Below are 22,511 nucleotides of genomic sequence, written 5' to 3'. Positions count from 1 at the left end.
ACTGGAGTTTATTGAATAGGAAGATGACATAGTCAAACCTTTAGGAAGATGAATTTGACTGCTGAGGGGAGGATGGATTGGAGTAGGGAGATCAAGCAGAGATATCAGCCAGAAAGTTGTTGCCTTCAGTATGAGGTGATAAGAGTCTAGTGGCATATCAGAGTAGAGAAGGAGGCATATGAAAAGATATGACAAAGATAAAATCAACAGGCATTGTCAACTGATTGAATTTTGGGTACGAGAGTGAGGAATCAAGGGTATATGCCTGTGTTGCAAGCCAAGGTGAAAAGCAGGATGGTAGAGCTCTTGACCTTAATGGGGAAATTACAAAGAGGGGAGGTCCTGGGGAAAAGAGAATGAGTTCTTTAGCACTAGAATGAAGTTAGGAAGGCCTAGGTTCGCATCCTGCCTCAGAGACTCACTGAGCCTTTGATTCATCTTTTTATGAAGTGGGGATAATCAATAGGATCTAATTTGGTTTTCATAAAAATAAGAAAAAATACATAAAGTGCTTAGCTCACATTGCTATTTGTTCATTTAAAATATGGGGCTGGAACTAAAGACAAGCATAAAACTGGAATTACAGGTCAATAAGGGTGATAACTTGAAGACATTGAAGCAAATGATACCACTAATGCATATACAGAGAGAGAAGAGAGTTGCTCACAATATCTCAGAATTAATTCTGTATCTAAGGGACAAAAGGAAAAACAGAAGTTAAATCAAAGTTCTGTGTCATAGAAGCATATAAAGAATTGTCAAGTGTGGGGCAGCTAGGTGGTGCAGTGGATAGAGTACTGACCCTGGAGTCAGGAGGACCTCAGTTCAAATCCAGCCTCAGACATATAACACTTACTAGCTGTGTGACCTTGCTCCAGTCCCTTAATCCCATTGCCTGTTCAGCAGTGTCAGAGGATTGAGAAGATTAGACCTGGGAAAAGACCATTAGGTTTAGCAATTAGGCAGTCATTCCTGATAGTTTAGTATTGGGGAAGAAACCAGATTATGAGGAGTTGAAGAATAATTAAATGATGAAGAATGGCAGGCGATGAATGTATGATATTACATTCTAGTTCAACAAGAAAACAAAGGAAATAAGATGGAGTGTGTAGTTCAGAGGACAGTATTTGTTCTCACAAGGGAAGACCTGAGCATGTTTTTTGGTAGAGACCAATTGGAAAAGGAGAGATTGAAGGTGCAGGGTTTTTTTTTTAAAGTAGTACATAAGGGGGCAGCTAGGTGGTGCAGTGGATGGAGCGGTGGCCCTGGAGTCAGGAGGACCTCAGTTCAAATCCAGCTCCTAGGAGATTTTTGCCCCAGGAAGTTAAGGAAGGACTAAGAGGTCCAAGGATTTCTGCTAACCACATCTTTGGTGGTCCAATGTACTAGAAGAGAGAGAGAAATTTAATATTGAGGGTTCCTATTAGCTATTTTTGAGGATTCCTATTAGGCCATAACAATGGCCTAAAAATCATAAATCATATAAATAATGCTTAAATGTGGTGCATTTGTTGGGGGGGGGGGGATTGCCATATTCACAGGTTTGAACAGTATTCTGTTTAGATACATTTCCACTAGCAGATTATGTGTATACTATGTCAAACTGAACAGTTATTGACCACTATGAATAATTCTTGAAAATTCATAAGTATTGAAAAAACAATATATTTTTAACTTCACAGTTAAATCAAGCATTTGCAACAATACTTAGGTAGCACGTCATAGTTATTTAGATAGAATGAGGAGCAGCTTCATTATAGAATGAATAATTTTAATTTTTTGTGAGGAAAGGGAAGGGAAATAGCATTTATGGAAGTTCCTACTATGTGCAAGACACTATACTAAGTCTAGACCTATTATCTCATTTGATTTTCACAACAACTATTCAAGGTAGGTACTATTATTGTCCACATTTTACAGTTGAGGAAACTGAGGCAAACAGGTTAAGCAACTTGCCCAGGGTCACACAGCTATTAAGTGTCTGAGGCCATATTCTGTACATTAAAAACAAAAATTACGGAAAAAAGGGTATAGCTAAGGATGTGTGACAGTTAATTTAGTTATTTGAAAATACAGTGGACAGTCCTTCCACTTCACTACTCATAATATTTATTTTTTAAAAAAAGAATAGTTTAGAAATCAATTATTATACAATATGGGTCAGTAATAGGCTAGAAGACCAGAGTAAATAAGTACAGAAATTCCATATTAAGCAGGACCCATTTAGGTGTCTTGAACATAGCAGATAAAAAAATATTTGTTAATTGGATTTAAACCAGTGTTAGGCATTAAAATATTTCTATAGCCTTTGCTACTGGGAAGGGTGAGGCTGGTAGGTCTCAGGAGTTATGAGCTGCAGTAGAAATAAAGCTCTGTCTAAATCTACCACCAGTAGGATGAGCCCCTAGAAGTAGGGGCTCACCAGAATGCCTAAGGAGGGAGAAGCTGGCCCAGGTTAGAAATGGAGCAGATCAGAGCTTTGTACCAATCTGCACTGAGGTCAGGCCTGTGAGTGGCGCCTGTACTTCAAGCCTAGGTAAGGTAGGGAGACCCAGTGTGCGCTCACACACACACACACACACAAATTGATTTAAACCAGCAAAATGTTATTTCTTTTAACATATACAGTATAAATATAAACTATTATCATAAGATTCATAAGATTTGGATTTTTTTTTTCATTGTGACAAAGTGGTATTCTACAAAAAACATAACTCCCATTAGCAAAATACGATTATTTAAACCCTTTAGGACTAGTAGTGCAAATATACCACTTCAAAGGAAATCCTCAAGGTTTCTCTAAGTCTGACAGAAACTGACATGGAATCAAGTAGAACTAAGCAAATCCTGGTCCTACACACTACACTGATTTACCTTTCTCTATAAGCTAGGTTCTATTATTATCCTAATTTTGCAGTTGAGGAAACTGAGTCAAATCACTTGCCCAGCCAGGGTCACACAGCTAGTAAGTGGGAGGCTAATAGGACATACAGGATAGGAATGAACAAAAACCCATAAACACCTTAGACATTTTTCCTCTCTGCCTTATTTTCTTCAACTATAAAATAAGGGTAGTGGATTCTGTAATGTTCAAGTTTCCTTTTAGCTTTAACAAAAGCAAAAGTATATAGGAAAATGTTAGACTCTAGGCAGATTTTTCAGACTCACGTGTTGTCTCTTTAAATATTAGGTCATGAGGCCAGGTTTAGAGACTTCTAAATGTATATTAATAGTCCCTCAACCTTGGTATTTAGTTACTTATTCACAAAACTTGGTCCATCTCTTCCTCTTGGTACCTGGGTAGCAGAGAGTTTTAAAAATGCTTTCCATTAGGCAGTGGAGAGCACATCTTTCTGAAAGGGCATTAACAAACTGGAAGGCATCAGAGGGAGGTAAGCAGGGTGGTAAGGAGTCCTGAAAGAATACTAAATGATTTTGGTTAGAAAAATTGGGAATGCTTAACTTTGAGAACACCAGACTTAGGGATAGATATGTTCAAGACAAAAAAAAACTTGAACTGTTTGAAAGGCTGTCATCTGGAAAAGGGATTAGACTTATTCTTTTGCAGTGGGTGGTAGTTTTAGAGAAGTAGTTTTAGGCTGGACATAAGGGAATACTTCCTAATAATTAGCACTATCCAGTGGTGAAAAGGGCTCCTTTGGGAGATAAGTACCTTCTAACCGAAGAGTCTTCAAAGAGATGACAAGTGACCTCTTCTAGTAAAGGGGATCCAGGCTTCAGGTTCTCACATTGGCCTAGTTGACCTCTGAGGTCTCTCAGGACTTGGACATCATGTAATTCTGATTCCAACAGACAGTGGAGGAGGGATCAGAACTGTGTTTTACTCACCCAGTGAAATATCAGGTTATCAAATCATGACCCAGTGATCTTCTCCTAAACAAAATGAAAAACGGATATTCAGAGAAATGGGAATTAAAAACCAGAAGCAGTAGAACCACTAACCTGCCTAAATTACAGTTTTAAGAAAGTACTTACTTCTGTTAGGTTACCAAAATTTCCTCTAATTCTTGCTACATTTTCAGCAATGAATTTAATTGCCCGAAACCAATATATATGTTGAAGTGCTCCTGATTCAGTAATCTCCACCCCACAATGGTCAGATTTTCAAATTCTTAACCTTCAGGAGGCAATCTTTTTAATTTTTTTTTTGTCAGTAGAGGAGCCATACTATTAACTGTTTAAAAAAATTTCCCTTTTTTTCCTTCCATAGTTTCATAGCATCAGTTAGTTTTGGCCATGAACAGCAGTCTGGGAAATAAAATAAAGTTAAGGTATTCATCCTAATTAAATTTGTGAAAAAAGCACCCAACACATATTTCTTTACTTCTGCACTTTACACTGCACATACCTTCAAATAAATCGAGTCAGCCAACACTCAAACTGTATCACAGAACAGATCTGAAAGTCACCAGGTCAAAGGTTCTTTGCTGACACTGTTAAGAGTATGAAATTCAGTAATTAAGCCCTAGTTTTACAAATAAGTACCAAAAATATACTAGCCCTCCTTAGGATTTTTACTACTTTATAAAGTATAAACAATATGATGTACTCTGATATATTGTTGTTGTTCAGTTGTTTCTGACTCTTTGTGACTCCATTTGGGATTTTCTTGGCAAAGATACTCTGATATAGGTAGTAAAATAAAACCCACCTTTGGCAAATAATTTTAAAAATTGATGTCTTTTTAGAGAGCTTATTGACCTAAGCATCTGTCTTACAAGTTGGCATACTAATAACTTACTGGTAATGAATTTAGCAGTTTTCAGAACATCCTGGTATCACTGTGAAAGATACTTCAGTATTCCAAAGGATCCAGAATTTCTTTTCTGTGGGTACACACTCTACTACAGGGATTCCATAGGCCCCCTACGTCAATGGATAGATTTCATCAAGTCCCCTTAACTTGGACAGAAAAAAAAAAAGTTAATCTTTATTTTCACTAACCTCTAACTGAAATTGGGCATTTTCTTCAGTTAATTTAGAATATTCTGAAAAGAGGTCTACAGGCTTCATCAGATTATGAACAGGATCCATGACACAGAAAAGATTAAGAACTCCTACTCTATTAAGAGTTATTGTGACCAAAGAATTCATCATCCTGATGACTCTATAAACTTAGCTATGCTCATCTTTGAACAGGTACAATATCTCCTTCACAGAGCCAGGACCAGAGCCTTTCCCAGCTTGATAGGACCTTCTCCAAAGTATGTGTTCCATTAGAAAGTCTTCAAGAATCTAGCACAGGGAGAGGTAGTATTTTAATGGAAGCTGGTGAATAAAATAAAAATTCAATTCAGTAAACATTTAAGTGCTTCCTATTTGAGGGGCACCCTCAAAGACAGTTGCTTCCCTCAAGAAACTTAATATTCTACCTGAGTGTATAACTACACAGCTAAATAAATACAAAACCCACTACATTGTTCAGTTCTTGAAGGCTATGACTTTATTTCTTTTTTTGTTTTTTGTATCCTCAGTACTAAAGCACAGTGCCTGGTGCATAGCAGGCACTTTAAAAATGTGTATTGGCTGTCCACAAAGTAATTTCAGAAAGAAGCCTGTACTAATGACTGGTGAGAATGAGAAAAGGCTTCTCTTTGGAGGTGGCAGGTGAACATGAATGAATCTGGGGATTGTAAGAGACCAAGGTGAGGAAGAAATACCTTCAAGCCTGGAGAAAAATTGTGCAAAGGCAGGTTGGTAGAAGATGCCATGTCAAGTTCTGGAAGTAACTAGTAAGTCAGCTAGCCAACATGTAGAACTTGTAAAGGGGTATAATGTAAAATAAGTCCAGAAAGATAGATGAGAGCAATTATGGAGGTTTTAATACAAGGTTGAGGAATTGGTATATCCTTGAAGAAATAAGGAAACATTTGAGATTTTTGAACAGGGGAATATGTTTAAACCTCTATCATAAAACATATTTGTTTAGCAAAGCATAGATTTGGAGAGGGGGATAGACTGGAAACAGAACCTAGAGAATTAGGAGGACATGGCAATAATGCATAGAAAGGTGATGAGAACCTGAAGTGAGGTGGGGGATGTGAAGTAGAGAGGAGGGGATGCATGTGAGATGTGGACACAGAATCAAGACTCAAAACTAATTGGACAGAGGGGGAGAGGGAAAGGGAAGAGTTGAAGAGTCGACTGACCTTATAGAGTAGTAACAAGAAGGATGGTGTGCCCTCATCAGAAACAGCATAGTGTGGGAAAGAAATGTGTAATATTAAGCTTAGGTCAGAAGCTACTTTAAAATCTCAGGAAGGAGACAGACACAGAAAAAATAACCAAATAAAAATCGAGGAAGTTGAACTAGGTGGCCTCTGACAGTCCTTCCAGCGCAACATCTATCATTTAGCAAACACAAGGGAATGCACAAGTGAAAAGGGATCGCTTTACTTGGCAAATAACTGGCCAGAAAGACCTAAGGACTTTTTTTAAAAAAAGCTGGATGACCTTATCATAGGATCGTAGTTATTTATAGAGCGGGAAGGGCTCTCAGTAGCCACCTGGTCAAAGTCTCTCATCGACAGATGTGGAAACTGAGGCTTAGGGAGATAAAGCGACCTGCCCACGGTTACCCAGGGGTAGTAAGTGTTGGAGCCATCCAAGTCCTCTGACCCAGAGCCAGTGAGCTTTCCACTGTAACATGATACCCACATAACTTAAAAGTAACGAACAGAAACTAGGAAAATAAAAGTGGGCCTGTATACTCCACCATACGCCTAAATCTCAGTTCTGTTCTGAGTGCTGATAATTCAGCTTACCAAGGACTGCACACTTAGACTTTTTTATTGGTGTAGTCATTAGTAGTAATTAAAGAGAAGGGGATTCGTCCAAGCAAAGTCTCTCTTGAACAGTGTGCCCTACACACAGGCAGCCTAGAGGAGGGAAGGAGTCCGTTGATCCTCAAAAACCATTCCTTCCAAACTCCCTAAATCTATGTAGAGATGCCACTAATACCCGCTTGGACTGTGGCTTTGGGTAGCACGCGTCTGAGCCGGCTGCAGCGCAGAGACTGACGGATGTGCTCAGACAGAAACACACTTATCGCATGGGTAAATTCACACAGTCTTACAAGCATTCTCTTATTCGGAGTGTTTCTAAAGGATCGGTTGCCCACCGTTTTCTTTTACGTTTATCCTAAACCACACTTGTTTACTTCGATCAGTTCATTAAACGGGAAACTACCTACAGACGGTTGCTGCGTTGCTGTAGCAGTTGGCTAGGTCTCTGCGGTTGAGAGGCGTGAGGGAGGACGCATGCGCCGTCACAGCAACTAAAGGATGTTGAAGTGGGGGACGCGGGGCGCGAAGAGTTTGATGCGCATGTGTAAAAGACTCGAGGGAGGGAGTGGAGAGTTGGGTGGGGTTTTGCGCATGCGCAAAAGTTGTTGGGAAAGTGAAGGGGGAGGGATGAGGGGAGAGATATTGACAGTAGTAGCCGCCCGCGTTCCCGGCATGCCCTGGGGCGGCGGGGTTGGCTCTAACGAATTTGAATGAGGAGCCCCTGCGCTTTCGGCGCCATTTTCGAGTGATGCCTGATCGCATCAATTCAGCGGGAGAGACTGGTCACTCTGGCCTGGGTGGAGAACCCTATGGAGAACCTGCCGAAAAATCACAAAAAAATACAAAAAAATTTCCTGTAGATGGAGGCGGTTCGGGGAGCTTCTTTGGGGCCAGCGCCATCGGTAAGGAACTGAGGAGACGGCGGAACGCCACCAGGGAGGCGGCAGCGGCGGCAGAGGGGGAGGGGGCTCTGGGGAAAGGGCGCAGAATCCGCCCTCTCCCAGGACAGGAAAATTCCCCCAGCCGGGGGACCAGGGCTAACCTGGGCGGGAGGGATTGGGCGGCGGCCGGTGGGTTGTGGCGGGAGAGGGAGAAGTGGAGGTGGGGGAGGGGAGCTTAGTTTGAGCGGGACCCGGCTGAGCCGCGGCGGTCGCGCCGAGGCCGCCCGGGGATCTGTCATCCCTGCTCCTCCCCGAGAGCCGAGGGGAGGGGGAGTCAGGGCTGGGGGTGGCGGGTCCCGGCCGCCGCGCTCCTTGACAGCGGCTGGCGGGCTGTCCCTTGCGCTTATCCCGCCGCGCACTCGCCGCGACCCCGCATTTCTGAATTCCCAGACGCTGGGTGCCCCGCGCCCTGCTCTTGCTCCTCTGACGGACTCTTCCTCGAGACAGGGAAATTGGGGAGGGGGGAGAATTCAAGAGCCTTAAGCAACCGGTGTCCGGAGACTCGGCAGTGTGCAGAGCTGGCTGCCCGCTGCCCAGGTGGACAATTGGTTTTCCTTGCGAGCCTGGCTCCGGACGTCCCGAAGGGAGGGCTGGACGCCCCGCAGCCGCTGCCCCCCGACCCCGTTCGGGTTGCTGGCAGGGAGGGGACTTGTAACGGCGCCTAATTTCTCCTCTGGTGGGGGGCGGGGGTTCGGAGGTGGCACCCCTGCTCTGGCCTCTTGTTTTCTCCTGCGGTTTGTCGGGTTTGGTTTTGTTATCATGGTGGGGGTGAGGCTTCGGAGGTGCGGCTCCCTCCTTTCCCCGTGGACCTAGTTTACTTCTGTTTCTCAGACACGTCGCAGTCAGAAAAGGCGATTTGCCAAGCGTTTCCCCCCGAAAAGTCTCCCCTTGGATTTGCTGGATGATTTATCCACCTCCATCTCCTTTAGAGAGCGCGCTTGTCTCCGTGGGGTAAGGAAGTGTTCCTTGTCGTTGGCTTAGTCGTTGTAGGTTGTTCTCTGTTGATTGTCAGGACCTTTTTGCTCAACAGCTCACGAATGACCGTGGTGATTGCTTTAACTTCATTTATGTAGTGCTTTATGCGTAATGTACCTTGTAAAATTCTTTCAGTGAAGGAAGATACGTATTCTAGATCTTGCCCCCCGCCTTTCCTCCAAATCGCCCGATTAACCCCTCTCTGTCGTGTACTTGGCATGTGGGGCGCTCGCCCTGGGAAGATGGTTTTTGCTTCAGTTATTGGGTTGTTCACCAGGGGAATAACGATGCACGGCGAACACAATTCACGCACTGTTAACTGGGGATTGGACTAAACATTGGGTTTATTCCGGAATTACTGCACGGATTAAGTTCGCGGGGGGGGGGGGTTGCCTCCGGGATGGACCGGACCGGCTTCGCTAATTGGCCTTTTCAAAAGAAGAAACGAAGGGGAAAAGTGGCCTGATGATTTTCAAATTTTGTGTAGTATTGGACCTAAAAAAGTACGGGACTGGAGGGTAGATCTGTCTCTTGCCCCCCGATTGGCTGGCAAGAAGCGGTTTGGGAGTTTGAAGGTTGAACTGGATGGTGGTATTTTCGATTTCCCCTGGTCCCTGGGCTAATTAATGCTCAGAACCTGTAAATTTTACTTAGAACTCCTGTAACTTGGAAATAACTAATTAATGGAAGGTGACCAGCGAAAAATGGTGTTAAAGTTTAAAATCGTTTTTAAAAAGATTTTCCAGTTATCTAAAGTTTGTGATTTTAAAGTAAAACAGTAGAGACTATGACTTTACAAAATAGTGATCTAAGGCAACACATTTAAGACTTTCGTATTTTGAAACCTTAGTTTTCATTGGTTAATGAAGCAAATGGGCATTTTTTTTAAAATTACCTATGTTAAATTTAGACTTTATTTACTTTTATTTTGATTTAGATCTTTTTTTTCCTTTGAGAGAAAAACATCCTATTTGTGTGAATGAATACACAAATTTTTTGTATATGTATTCACACACATACATATATATGTACACATGTATTTTAACCTAATTTTAAACTGAAAAGCTTTTCCTACAGGTTTTCATGAGTGGGAAACAAAATTTTTATAAAGATATTTTATAACAAATGTCATTAAACACAAGGTTTGGTCAGTCTGCCATTAATTTTCAATAAATTTACGCTGCTTCATACTTTATATCCCATAAGAGGTAGACATTAAGTATATGTGTACATCATATTTCATACTTTTGGTGGTGAATTCACTACCTAGAAATGTTCCTTTCTCTTTTGTAATTTTATTTTTTAGTAACTTGTGTTTGTTTAAATACTATTAGAAGTAGATTATTTTCCGATTTATTTCTGAAACTGTCATTCTCATTTCAGTTAGGCATGATAAAAGAAAGGTGGGTGTGGTTTTCAAAGAAAAGAAGTAAGCGCTGATAAACCAGGTGGCTGTAGATGTTGTACAGATAATTCTTTTGTATTTCCTAAGTAGATTTTCTTCATATTTTGATTCATATGATGGAACATTTTCGTTTTGTTCTTAAATTCTCACATTAGGTAAAGGATAAGTTCTTAGAAAACATTCAAGTAATTTTTAAATAAAATATTTAAAGAGACATACTTTTTTATGACACCCATATTGATAAATTGAAACTGTCTTGTGATCAGACAAATAGTATTGCTTATAAACAGAATCTTGTATGTTTTTCATTTCTAAGTTGGAGAGTTTCAAGAATATATCATTAAAGGAGGGATGACCTTCAAAAAATTTTTAGGGAATGAAAGTATTAAATGATCACTTACTAGAATCGGATGTGGGTCATAATTTTGTTTTGTTTTGTTTTTTTACTTTTCATTTTCTTTAAAGCTGTTATGAGAATTTTCAGAAGGTAGGAAATGTTCGATCTAATCATACTGGTCAAATTTAAGTATTAAATATATGAAGTGCCGTTATTTTAAATTTATTTTGTGTTTAGAAAATCCTTCATGTGAAAAAGGTGATAATTTCATGAATTCCAGATGTAACAAATACATCGTTTTGAGCTTTATATATGAATGGGTGTTAATTGATAATGATAATAAAAATAACCAGATTTTAATGACTTCTTTAATGTGATTTCTAGCTAACAGTGAAACTTTGTTTGGTTTTAGTGATAAGTAGATATATATTCCAACAGGTGTAAATTAGAAATATGTACTTGTACACCTTTATTTCTACACAGAATCGTGTTTTATTTATTAGTATATATGAACACAAGTACTCTTCTAATAATAGTGGTTATTATATATTGTGATAATAGAGTGGTTTTACTTTTTAGTGGCCTATATACTTGTAGTAAATTATTAGGGTACTTGGCTAGTATTGTGTGGGTTACCAGAATATATAACTATAATTATTAAAATATTTTTATTTATAAATGTGTGTTTTTAGTTTGTTAACCATTCAGTCAAGCAACATGCATTGATTAAGTGCCTGCTATTTGCCAGGTACTGTGCTAATCAGTGGGCATACAAAAAAGTCCCCTCCTCCCCCCAGAAAAAACCCCAAAGTTATGCAAGATCTAAAATGAAATTAATTTTTCATTGGAAAAATAATTTAATTCTTTTATTTTGCTAGGATCCTAACATTTTATGTATGTAGACTTCTGTAGTACAACATTGCATATTTTTCCAGTCACCTTAATAATTGATTTTTTTTAATAATCAATACTCCAATGGTGAGAGAACCGAAAACACTTTGTTTTCAAACTTTTCCCTTTTGTTATATTTTTAACTGCCTCCTTTTAGGGTGTTGTGAAGCCTTTTGTTTAGAGTTTTCTATTGTAGTGACTTCAGTCATAATAAAATGTAACCTACAAAAAGAAATTTTTGTAGAATAATTATATTTACCGAAAGGGAGAATGTGGTAAAAGACCTAGTGTAAACTTTCTTTATTTTTGCATTCAGTAGTTTATAGCAAATTCAAATTAAATAGCCAATTTCCTTTTTTTAACTTTTTTTTTAATTAAAGAACATGAGTTAACAAAATTTTGTCACTTTATTTGTCGAACTGTTTTAGGTTGTTACTTGAAATTGGCCCTTGTGTCAAGACTTCTGTCTTTGTTTAATGGAGCTTAAATCCACACATGTATTGATTTCTTTAACCCTTTCTAGAAAGAACAATATGACTTTGTCTGATTTTACTGGAAGAAACATGTTAGATAACCATGTCTTATTAGAGATTTAATGGATCTGTGATTTGTAGAAGTAATTATGATACAGATTTTTATTTTTTTTCTTCAATAAATGCTTCCCCTGACATTCCTCCCCTACCCTCAAACTTTTAGGACTAAAGGAGTTCCAAAGCAAAACTATGCTTTTATTCAGGTACTAAATATTTGAATTTTGAATTTTCAACCGATATTTCTATATAATTTTAGTTTCTTAAGTCCATTTACAATTAGTTTTTATTTTAAAGAAGTAACACATTAATGCTAGGTCATCAGTATTAATCATATTCATGCACATTCGTATTTCAGTCTAATTTATTGTATTTATCTCTGAATATTTTTATTTTTCAATCACCATGTTTCCTAATAATGAGGGAAATAGATATGGCCCTCATTAAGTTGCTTTAATATCTAAAATAAGATCAACCTTTTGAAACAAATCACAGATACTTGAATTTACAGGCTTCAAATATGTCTAGTAAAAAAGGTCTGGATTCTGTTCTAATATTTTTCATAACATTTCGTGATGTTTAATATGCTAAGAAACAGAAAATATTTATTTGTGCTATCAGAAAGTTGCTCAGATTTTTAATTTCCCTTGTTACTGCTGCATTTGTTCAGAAGCAAATCCCAAAATATCACCTGAAAATAGTCTTCCCAGTAGAAATAGAAGTTAAACAGAAAACTTTAACTATGTGCTTGTATTTGTGAAAGTGTTTTCTTAACAATGAGAAGTTATTTACTAAGAATGTTTTCTTAACAAAATAATGTATGATTTCCTAACAGAATGTGGAATTACACAATATTCTTACACTACACTTGAAATTTGATTCCTTATGTTTTAGAATTCCTTCTCCACCTTTTCTTCTTGCCCTATACATATGACATTAATATTTGGTTTATAATGTTCTTAATCTTACTTTCATTACCCTTGTCAATATAGTATTGTCTTATTTAACGATCTAACATTTTTCTTGGATTCTGCTTTAAAATAGCATCCCTTATATAATTTTAAACTCACTTAAAAAATGTGTAGAAGTGTATATATACATATGGATAAAAGTTAAATAGATTCAAATATTTTAGTTGGTCTTTGGAGGATTTTGCATGTTGAAGGAATGCTTTTGGATTTTCTTTTGAACAAATGTTGCATTTGAAGGAAGGTTTAAAAAATCTTGAGAAATAAAGATGGTTTGAAATTTTTTCTTAAGTGAAAATGGAAAATTTCAAGTACTGAAGTTCACTTTAGTTAACTAGTATTTGCCATCATTCTTTGTTGATATAAAAAATAGCATTTAAAATCTGTTATCATTGGAACATGAGAAGGCTAAACAATAAATGTTAAATGGGAAATGTATATTTGGTCACATCATTCTTAGCATAAGACAACCAAAATGATTTGGCCAAATAATCATTTCAGATCTGTTTCTTGCTTGTTAATAAGAGTATCTTTTTTGCATAAGTTTTGATTGAATGGACTCATTATACTATGGTCTTCCTTCATGTTTTCTGTTATTTAAACTTTATTTCAAAATTGGTTATTAAGGACTATTATAGTAGACTACATAGTAAATGCTACTTTGGATAAATTCATTTATATTTGTATAATTATTTAAAAATTTGACAATTTGGGGACACGATTGATTAAACAATTTGTCCCAAATACACCACCATCTTTTTAGCAATTTGAGGTGTGGTGTATTTTAGGAAGAGCAGTTAGCCACTCTAAAATCATCAAACTCTTTTTTAAAAAATGTAAAATAACATTTTCAAGTGTAACAAGTCTTGGGTAGCAATTCCAAATAACCTACCTAATTAGCCATACTATAGTTATTATGCATTCCTCATATCTTTCCCCACCCTTCCTACTCTCTAAAATGAATGTTGTAAAAAGAAATGAAAGCAGAAACATTAATCTGATTTGAAGAGGCTTCTGAAGATAAAGAAGCATATCACAGGTGTTTCTAATCAGCCAGTCTTTAAAACCAGCAGTATTTTCACATTAGGACTTCCCCTGAACATAAGCAAGGTGAGGGTCATTTTGATGACCTTACATCTATGTTTAAGGATCAGCTACAGAACTGTGGGTGTCGGAAATCTGTTGAGTGTCTTCGAGCTATAATACATGACATTTTTATTGCAGGTTTTGACCTTTCTATAGAGGAGAACTGATTCTGGAGAACAACTTAACTTCTGTGATTGAAAACCCCTGTGTTCTATGTGAAAAGAGATGGGAGATTAAGGTAGATTAATGAATTTATTACTTCTGTGGTTTCATATTTAAGAACTCAAAATTTTATGTTTGACTTTTGATATATGATTGAACTGTTGTTGTAGTTTAGGATTTTAGTAAAGTTAAGCAGACTAACTTTTCATTTGTGAAGAAAATTTGAAATCAGCCTCTCCATTTAAAAGACTCTGTGAGGAGTCAAGTTATGTGTAAGAAAACTGAGTTTGTAAGCAGTTTTTGGAATTACAAGAAATTTACTACAAAGTGATTCTCTTATGGATAGTTTCTCCAACTGAAATTTTAATGAGGGTGAGAAGGGGGAAGTATGCATAATTAAAGTGGTTTTTTGTTTGTTTGAATTTATTCTATTGTAAATAAGTCATTTTGTGGTTTACAATAGAGTTTTGTTGAAAGGAATTAACATTTGGGTAGTTTTGAGGGGTGGGTTCTAGATAGCTTGCAAAATTAATTTTCAAGAAACATTCATTTGTATAATTAACAGAATAGTGTTTAAAAAAAATGAGTACGAAATTAATATTAAGTCTTGATCTAGACAAGAATGCCAGTTTGGTTGAAACTGAAAACCTCACTGTCATTTAAGCAACAATAGTCTTACATGGAGCAAAATGTTTAAATTGCTCAAATCACATATTGTAATAAATGCTAACTTTATGTGCTAAATCTTAGAATAGCATGCCTCTTAATGCCTTTAATTTTGTGGGAAATGATTTAATAACAAACTTTTAAATAACAATTTATATTTTTCTGGAATCTTTTCCTTTTGGTCTGGGACATTTGGAAATTTAAGCTAATGACAAGAGTTTTCAAAATAGGAACTTTAAGTCTCTTAATTTAAACATACTAAACAGTACAGTTGAAATATTATCAAAAGTAATAACATTTTCAAGTAATGTCATCTTAATTTTTTTATGTTCCTTACCAGAACATTCTTTACATCAATTTTTTATAAATGGTGTAATTAGAATTTTAAGATAACTGAAATATAAGTTTGATTTTTAGTGTTCTTAAGGTTTTTTGTGGTTTTTTCCCCTGTTAAGTGTTAATCTCTATTCCAATATATTAGTCTCTTAAGTTGAGGAAAATCAATCTTTTAACATTTGGAGTGAATGAAATAATTGTAAACATATTATAAAGGTACTTTTATGACTAAATCATGATGGTTTTTTTTTATTTAAACTTGCAGTAGTAAACACATGGGCTATACAAAGTGTGTGACTATTAAAATATGAAATTGTGTCTTTGATTACAGTACAATTGGGATAAGGATGAGTAATTTTTCTCTTTCTCCTCACCTTCCCCCCATACAATTATAAAACATAAATAAGCATTAGCATCCCATGCTTAGATTTTTTTTTCATTTGCTAGAAATGTATTGGTGTAACTAGCTGATTGTATTTTTTATTTATATTCCCAAATGATAAGCTTAAGTCAAATAAATATTGTCAATTTTATCAGTTAAAAGCATCTAAAAGAAAGGTGAAATTTTATAATTATCTAAATATTTAGAATCAACCAGATTTAATACATCACTTTTAAATTTAAAATTTTTTAGAACTTTTTACTGCTGTATCAGATGTAACAATTAGAGGAAATGTACACTTTTGCCCAATGTTTGTAAATACATAAATTGTGTTCGTTGCTGTTGAAGTGACTATATGTTCTTCAAGGGCTACTTCATAGAATTGCCTTTTCCAGACTTAAACCACTGATGCACAAACATTTCAGTAGCTTAAGTTTAGTAATTCCTTAGATCTATAAAAACTGTATAGGTGTATTTTCTTTTTCTTTTTAGTTGTGGACAGTTTTGCCTGACTGAAAAACTTAAACTAAAAAGTAATACCTCTTACTTAGGAGATAGATACTAAGTGCCATTAGAAGAGTGTAGCTGTTTATAATATACTTCTCCCTTTAAACGGGGTGAGGGGATATTTTACAAAATTGTGGCTGTTTCAGTTTAGGAATTGCTTCACTAGATAAGTTTATTTCCAGTTTATTTAGCAAACAATTTGTCAGCGTTTTTGGTGGCATTTTTATTTTCATGCTAATATTTATCTTTACTTTTTTTTCATCATTTATATTCCATATGTTTTCAGAATTCTCAACATATATAGGCTTTTGCAGAGAAAATCATAACTGGTTGCAAAGTGCTGTTATCCTGTCAACATGCTTGCGTTTTATTAGAATTTTTTTAATTTTCAGAACTATTGCTTTTCCTGAGTATTTCAGTAGCAAAGTAGAAATACAAATAAATCATATGATGAATAATACTATGTATGTAGTGTATTAGCAGAGTTACTTTAATTTTAGATAGTTTGTCTGTTGTAAAACTTTAAAGTGTTAATGGTAATTTCCCCCCCCCAAGGGAGCTTTTGGTGGTAAATTTATTAAATTATTTTTAAGCATTTAGCTTCATGTTTTTATTTTTATCTCAGTGGCAGACATTTTAAAATTATATTTCTAATGTGTACTTTTTAAAGGAAAAATATCTAATAATTTTAACCCTAAGCATTATTATTATTAAGTGATACTTTGGGTAAATTTTGTTTTTGTTTTTTAGGAAAAAATCATGTAAAATAAGCTGGAAATATTTTAGGTGCTTATAAAATAATATTTCTTATACAATCAAGGCTTAGCTAAAATGTTTACTGCTCTGATATTTTATTCATGTGTACATTACTGGGAGTTGGTTTTGCTTTTTTTGTGACTAGATCATCATTTGGAGAAGAAACAGCATGTTTCACAATGTGGTTGCTGAGACATCTGATTAATCCACTAGTTAAAGTTTGGGTAATCCATTGGTGTTTTGAGATATGTTTTTAGAAATTTTTAAAAAATCATATTTAGATGTTTACTGTAGAATTTTTTCTTTACTTTGAGTGACTAGGGTTTTGTTTTAGTTTGTTATTTTTTTGTGTGTGTATGTGATTTGGGGATGTTTGTGTTTTTGATGTATGACTCCTGTCAAAATAAACATAAGGAGTGTAATTTCTTGGGGACATGGTCAAAATTAGACTGTTATCTTCTAATGTTCTTTACCCATGTTACTTTTGTAGTGAACTTGAACATTATTTGCTTTTTAATGATGGGGCAGAGAAATTGCTTAGTTCTGGCCAAAACTATATTTAATATTCTCTTAAGAACAGTTTTAAATTATATAAATAATTGAATAAAATTTAATGTTGCACATTTTTCTTCTAATGCCATGTAACCTTTCGGGATGAGCAATATTTGTAGCTATTAAACGATGTGGGTAATACTTTGATTCTCATGTTTATATTTCAATAAATATCTATTGAGTTATCAGCTAAGTTCTTATCCTATTAAAAAGTAGAAGTGTCATATTTTTAAAACAGTTGTATGTTTTTCAAAAGAAAGAGCAGGCCAAATTTGCTTTTTCTTTCTATATCAGAGTTTGAAGTTGTAGTGCCAGGAGCCTGCTGTTTTTTCTTCTTGGATGGGACTTTCATATTTTATAGGTGAATATTGATGAGATACCTGAACTTGTTTAAGTTCGTACAGAAAGACTTGGTAAACTCTCCAGTATAGTTCACATCAGTTCCTCATCTCATACTTCTGTAAGCTAAATTTGGAGGAGTTTAGGTAGTTGAATTAGTAATTGGGTATAAATTTGGCAATTCAGGGTCATGTTATGTCATTAAAAGGAAATGAAAACTCAGAAAAATATAATCGTATTTTCCCCCCTCAATGAGCAGATGCTTTGCTCACAGCAGTGTACCCCAGCCCACTGTTTAAGCAGCTGCTGATGGGCATATCATCCCAGTCCTTGTTTCTGCCCTCTTGAAGCTGGGAACAAGTTCTTGGGAATCTGCTCTTTGTCAACTGCTAAACATTAAAAACATTAGTGTGCAGGAGTGATAGTATAGGGGGCTGTCTACCTATTAGTGGCTGAGAACCTGAGAGGGAATCAAACATATGCAGATTATACTAACTTAGGGGAAATTATTCTTCACAATAAAAAATACTGTTATAAATTGGTGGTACTATTGATAGCTTATTCATTACCATATATAACAAATTATCTCTTTGTAAAAGTATTTTCCCACTTAAATACAAAAGGCAAGAAGACTTTAGTAATTAGTTGCTTTGTGTAATTTGTTGTGTGACATTTAATTTCTTTTGTGCCTTTTCAGAATTACCTAGCAGAAATAAGTATTGATGTTTAGGAAGAAATTCTTAGAGAAAAAATACTTAATATATGTTGGTACCCAAATTTAGGTTCTAGCTGTCAGAAGAGAAGTGGAAGGGGGGGATAGCATCACATAGGAATCTTTTCTACTTTTAGACTAGGTACCATAGTGGCCAGCTTTGCATCTTACTTTGGATTCTGATACATCTTTCCTGATTTCATCTACCATCTCCTTAACTGCAGAAGCAGTGGCCAGTATTTGTTTACTTGCCAGCATGTGTGCCGGCATCACAGAACCAAGACAGCTAAAGAAAACTAAGTAGCTTAATAAGTCAAATGGAGTTAATATGTTTACAAGTAGAAACCTGTATACTTCATTTTTTGAATTCCTGCATTTTGTCTCAATATTGATACAACCTATAAAGGGCAACAGTTAAATTAGGACTTTCTCTTTTTCTTCATTACTATATAACCAGCCCACCTCCTTTTCTAGTAATACCTGGCATTGATGGTAAAATTTTTCTAACGAAAAAAGTCTTCAGCACAGCAGTTAGAATCTTACAAAGTTATTTACCTAAAGATGTAGGTAACAATTGTAGTGTGAAAAAGTCTGAGCCATTTAAAATCTGCCCTTGTAAAAGAGTATCCACTCTAGTGTAATCACTGGTTTGCTGAAGGATTAGAACAAGTTAAATTTTAATATCACAGTAGAATTTTTCTCTAAATTTCTGGTGTAAAAGTTTTAGAATTCTTCATCTTTCTTGACTAGTTAATAATTTGATAACAACTGGGATTTATATAATAATCATTTATATCTCAATAAATAGTTTCATAAAATTTTCCCCACTAAATCATAGAAATTTCCAATATAATAAAATGAATGCAGTTTCTGAAAAGTATGGGACTTTTACATATTCCTTATGTAAGCTAAAAAATGATTGTGGACAAATTACAAATAAAATTTTGTAGTGCTACCATAACTCCTTTATGACATAATTTAAAATCTTGGTGTTTAAAATAGCATATTTTTCAAAAAATTGCAGTGATTTTATGTTCTTCATTAATATGATATTCATTATTTTCAAGATGAATGCAAATGAAAGTTCCTTGGAAAAATACAAAAAATATTATCTGATATACTCGGTATTTGTAGAGTTGTAAGAATAAGAAGTTTAGCCACAAATTCTTGAGGTTATTATATTGCGTTTGTACACACAAAACTGCCTTAAAACTAGAACAGAAAAATAAAAATATTAAAGAAAATTCAAAGATGCAGTATTTGTATTTCCCTTATTATCCTTATCTGTAGAATGAGGGAATTAAACTATATATTCTCTGAGGTTACTTCTGGCTTCAAATCTAACGAATGTTTACCACAAAATTCAGTCCTTTTTTTTTTTAAAACTGCATTGTTTCTGTATTTATTCCAGTTAAAAAGGAGGATTTTTCTATATAATAAAAGTCATATTTTTCTCTTGGTCTTTCTTTAGCTCTTTTTTTTTTAAATACCTAAACAGATTTAAATGTATTCTGCCATTACCGTAAGCCACTTGTAAAAATTCAAACATTTTGCAGGTCGATTTATATACTTTGAAGAAGTGTTGTGATTGTTTTTAGTAATTTTTTTTTCCCCTGAAGGAGTGACTGTGTCTTGGGCCAAATTCCCTGCCATTCTTGTTATTTGGGCCATTTTAGTATATTGTGCCCATGCCTAGACAGTGCCAGACAGCACAGTGAAAATGTGGGGGTGGAATCAGTTATTTAGGTGCTTCACATTTTGAAACACCAAACTTTTTCTATTTTATTTGGTGTTTTTCTTTAAAAATAAAATAATTTTTACATCAGTGTATTGCTGTTTTGTAAAAGAGCTATAAAGCAGCATTATATGATATAGAGCTAGAAGGGACCTTAAACATCATCTAGTCTGATACCCTCATTTTGCAGATAAGGAACCTGAAGCCCCCCCAAAAATGAAATAGCCTACTTGGGATGTGAACAAATCTCTGATCCCTCTATTTTCTGTCCTGTGGTATATGTTTGCAGGATAGCTGTTTATGAGGGGTATTGAAAAGTCTAGCACTAAAAAAGAATAAAACTGACTGAACTATGCAGGAATCAAACTATAACCTTGTCCTCATTGACTTGCTAATTTAAAAGTTCTTTAATTTTTTTTTTAATCCTGAAAACAGGTAAAATTTTCTGCCTTGATATGCTGACAATCCTTTTTCATTATTGCAGGTAGAAGATCAACAATGAAACAAGAATTTTCTTGTTGCTGCCTCTTATATCTATGATATCTCAAATATCTTAATCATAAATTGCAAGCTAAATCTTAATTTTATCTAGTACTGTAGGTCATAACTTTAGGACCACATCATGTGTAAATGTTTAGGTATTTGCAGATTTCAGATATGTTGGCCATGAGTAACTTATAACAGAATGTTTTATGTATATATTCAATATATAATCTAATTCATATTTATTTGATATAACACAAAGTTTTAACTGAGTATCTGCCATGTTGTTATCTTCAAGCCTAGATCTTTCTCTTTTTTTGTAGTTCTCCAAATTGTTAGACCAATCTCTAGTTTCTGCCAAGCTTCAACCTTAATATGTAAATTTTAGACATCTTTGTAATTTGCTTTTAGTTTTACAGAAGATACAATTAGTAGAAAAATGGGCTCTTTTTCAGATAGAAGAAAATTAATATTTTTGCTAATTGTACTGAGATGTATGAGGATTAGAAAATAGACTTGTGTTACACCTTTAAGAATATGGATCACACTGGGGCATAAAAAAAGATTTTAAATGATCCATTTTCTATTAAGCTTTTTTTTAAATCTTTTCTATTTTTTCCTAGGCTATAACAAATTAAGATAGGCTGTACTGGTACTATGTGATAACAACTTGTTGGCCTCAATTGAACAAGCATTCTTGTAAGTATTCTGTGATCTTCTCAGCCCTTTATCATTTCTATGAAAAGAGTTTATTATGTTTCAGCTTCTGATTTGTGAAATTTACTCTTAAAAGAGCCTTGACCTTAGACTATCAGCCTTCCATTTTCTTTTTAACCTTAGTTAAAAGTTAGCTGCTGACTGACTCAACATTAAAAAAAAGTGGGGGGTGGGGGTACCAAATCAATACTTGGTAAGTGTTCTTGATTTTGAAAGATAATTCTTCTTTAAAGATTATTTAACATAGTTTGACTTCTTTCCCTCACTTCCTCAAGTATAGAAATGGTAGTGACTTTAAGGTAGCTATGTATGTATTTTGGGGTTTTTTTATTCATTTTATGAAATGTTTAGTAACAAGTAAGTTTAATGGTTGCCTTATGCTTCCTTCACTTTGTAAAAAGAGTGGCATAGCCACTTAAAACATTTTTTATTATGCATGTCACTGGAGAGTAGATGTCTTGGTAAGCACCAATAGGTGGAAAAACAGGAAGAATCTTGTCTTTTTTCCTTCCTCATATATGCACACATCCTCCTACAGGATAAGAAACAGACATCTCTTCCAGTTCCTTTAGTTTTTGAGAAACTTGTGAATTATGCTGGAATCATTCTAGACAAAAGTTTGCGAAATACCAGTGCTACCTAGTATAGAAATAAATTTTTGTTAACCACTTATCAAATTGATCTCAATGCCATCTTATCTTCATGTAACCTTTGAGTGAATTGTTGATCTTTAAATGAAATCCAAATGTCAGATTACTATATCTATTTTCAATGGTGTTGCACCGTGACTTTTAGGTAAAAGAAAACGTAAGGCTTCAGATGCTTTTCCCTTACTTGGTTATATTTTCTCAGTATACCTTTGTTCTGATGACTCATTAAGTAAAGTTAGATTATTCTACACTTAAAAGGTAAAGCTCTAGATCAGAGCATTAATTCAGTAATTGGTGGCAAAAAGTTTTGAGTGAAAAATTAAAGTAACCTTTAAGGGCCCATAATAGTAAACTAGTGCTTCTTCAAACTGATAGCCAGAAATCCCAAGTTATCTTATTTTCTTTTTTTCCCCCTTTTAGTAGCACATGTTTAATCCACATTTGGATTTCTTAATTGGCTCCATGAAAGCCAACTTAACTTTCTCATTCTTAAATCTTGTACCAAAAAAAGGATCTTTTGGATGGTATTGTGCTGCTACCAATGGATAGAAGACTATCCATTTTCATGAAGACTT

The 22,511-nt window shown here is 35.3% G+C and overlaps 2 long non-coding RNA genes across 8 annotated transcripts in view; one reads left to right on the top strand and one right to left on the bottom strand.

Moving 5' to 3' along the window:
• LOC110213371 (uncharacterized) overlaps nucleotides 1-7,534 on the bottom strand; it is a 36,983-nt gene extending 29,449 nt beyond the window's left edge. Inside the window, exons 1-3 of one of the 2 annotated variants that reach the window (XR_013487808.1) lie at nucleotides 7,214-7,534; nucleotides 4,370-4,454; nucleotides 3,674-3,894 (exon numbers count right to left, since the gene is read on the bottom strand). This is a non-coding gene — a long non-coding RNA (uncharacterized LOC110213371). The remainder of the gene's footprint in view (nucleotides 1-3,673; nucleotides 3,895-4,369; nucleotides 4,455-7,213) is intronic. The other variant, XR_002325981.2, reaches the window with a different exon arrangement.
• LOC110213368 (uncharacterized) overlaps nucleotides 1-22,511 on the top strand; it is a 119,285-nt gene that overhangs the window by 39,141 nt on the left and 57,633 nt on the right. For all 6 annotated transcript variants that reach the window (XR_013487804.1, XR_013487806.1, XR_013487805.1 and 3 more), the window contains 2 exons: nucleotides 14,078-14,177; nucleotides 21,193-21,268. This is a non-coding gene — a long non-coding RNA (uncharacterized LOC110213368). The remainder of the gene's footprint in view (nucleotides 1-14,077; nucleotides 14,178-21,192; nucleotides 21,269-22,511) is intronic.

Source organism: Phascolarctos cinereus, unplaced genomic scaffold, assembly GCF_003287225.1.
Source record: "Phascolarctos cinereus isolate Bilbo 61053 unplaced genomic scaffold, phaCin_HiC Scaffold_726;HRSCAF=1367, whole genome shotgun sequence".
In the NCBI taxonomy this organism is placed as follows: domain Eukaryota; kingdom Metazoa; phylum Chordata; class Mammalia; order Diprotodontia; family Phascolarctidae; genus Phascolarctos; species Phascolarctos cinereus.
This window is presented reverse-complemented; position numbering and strand designations above follow the sequence as displayed.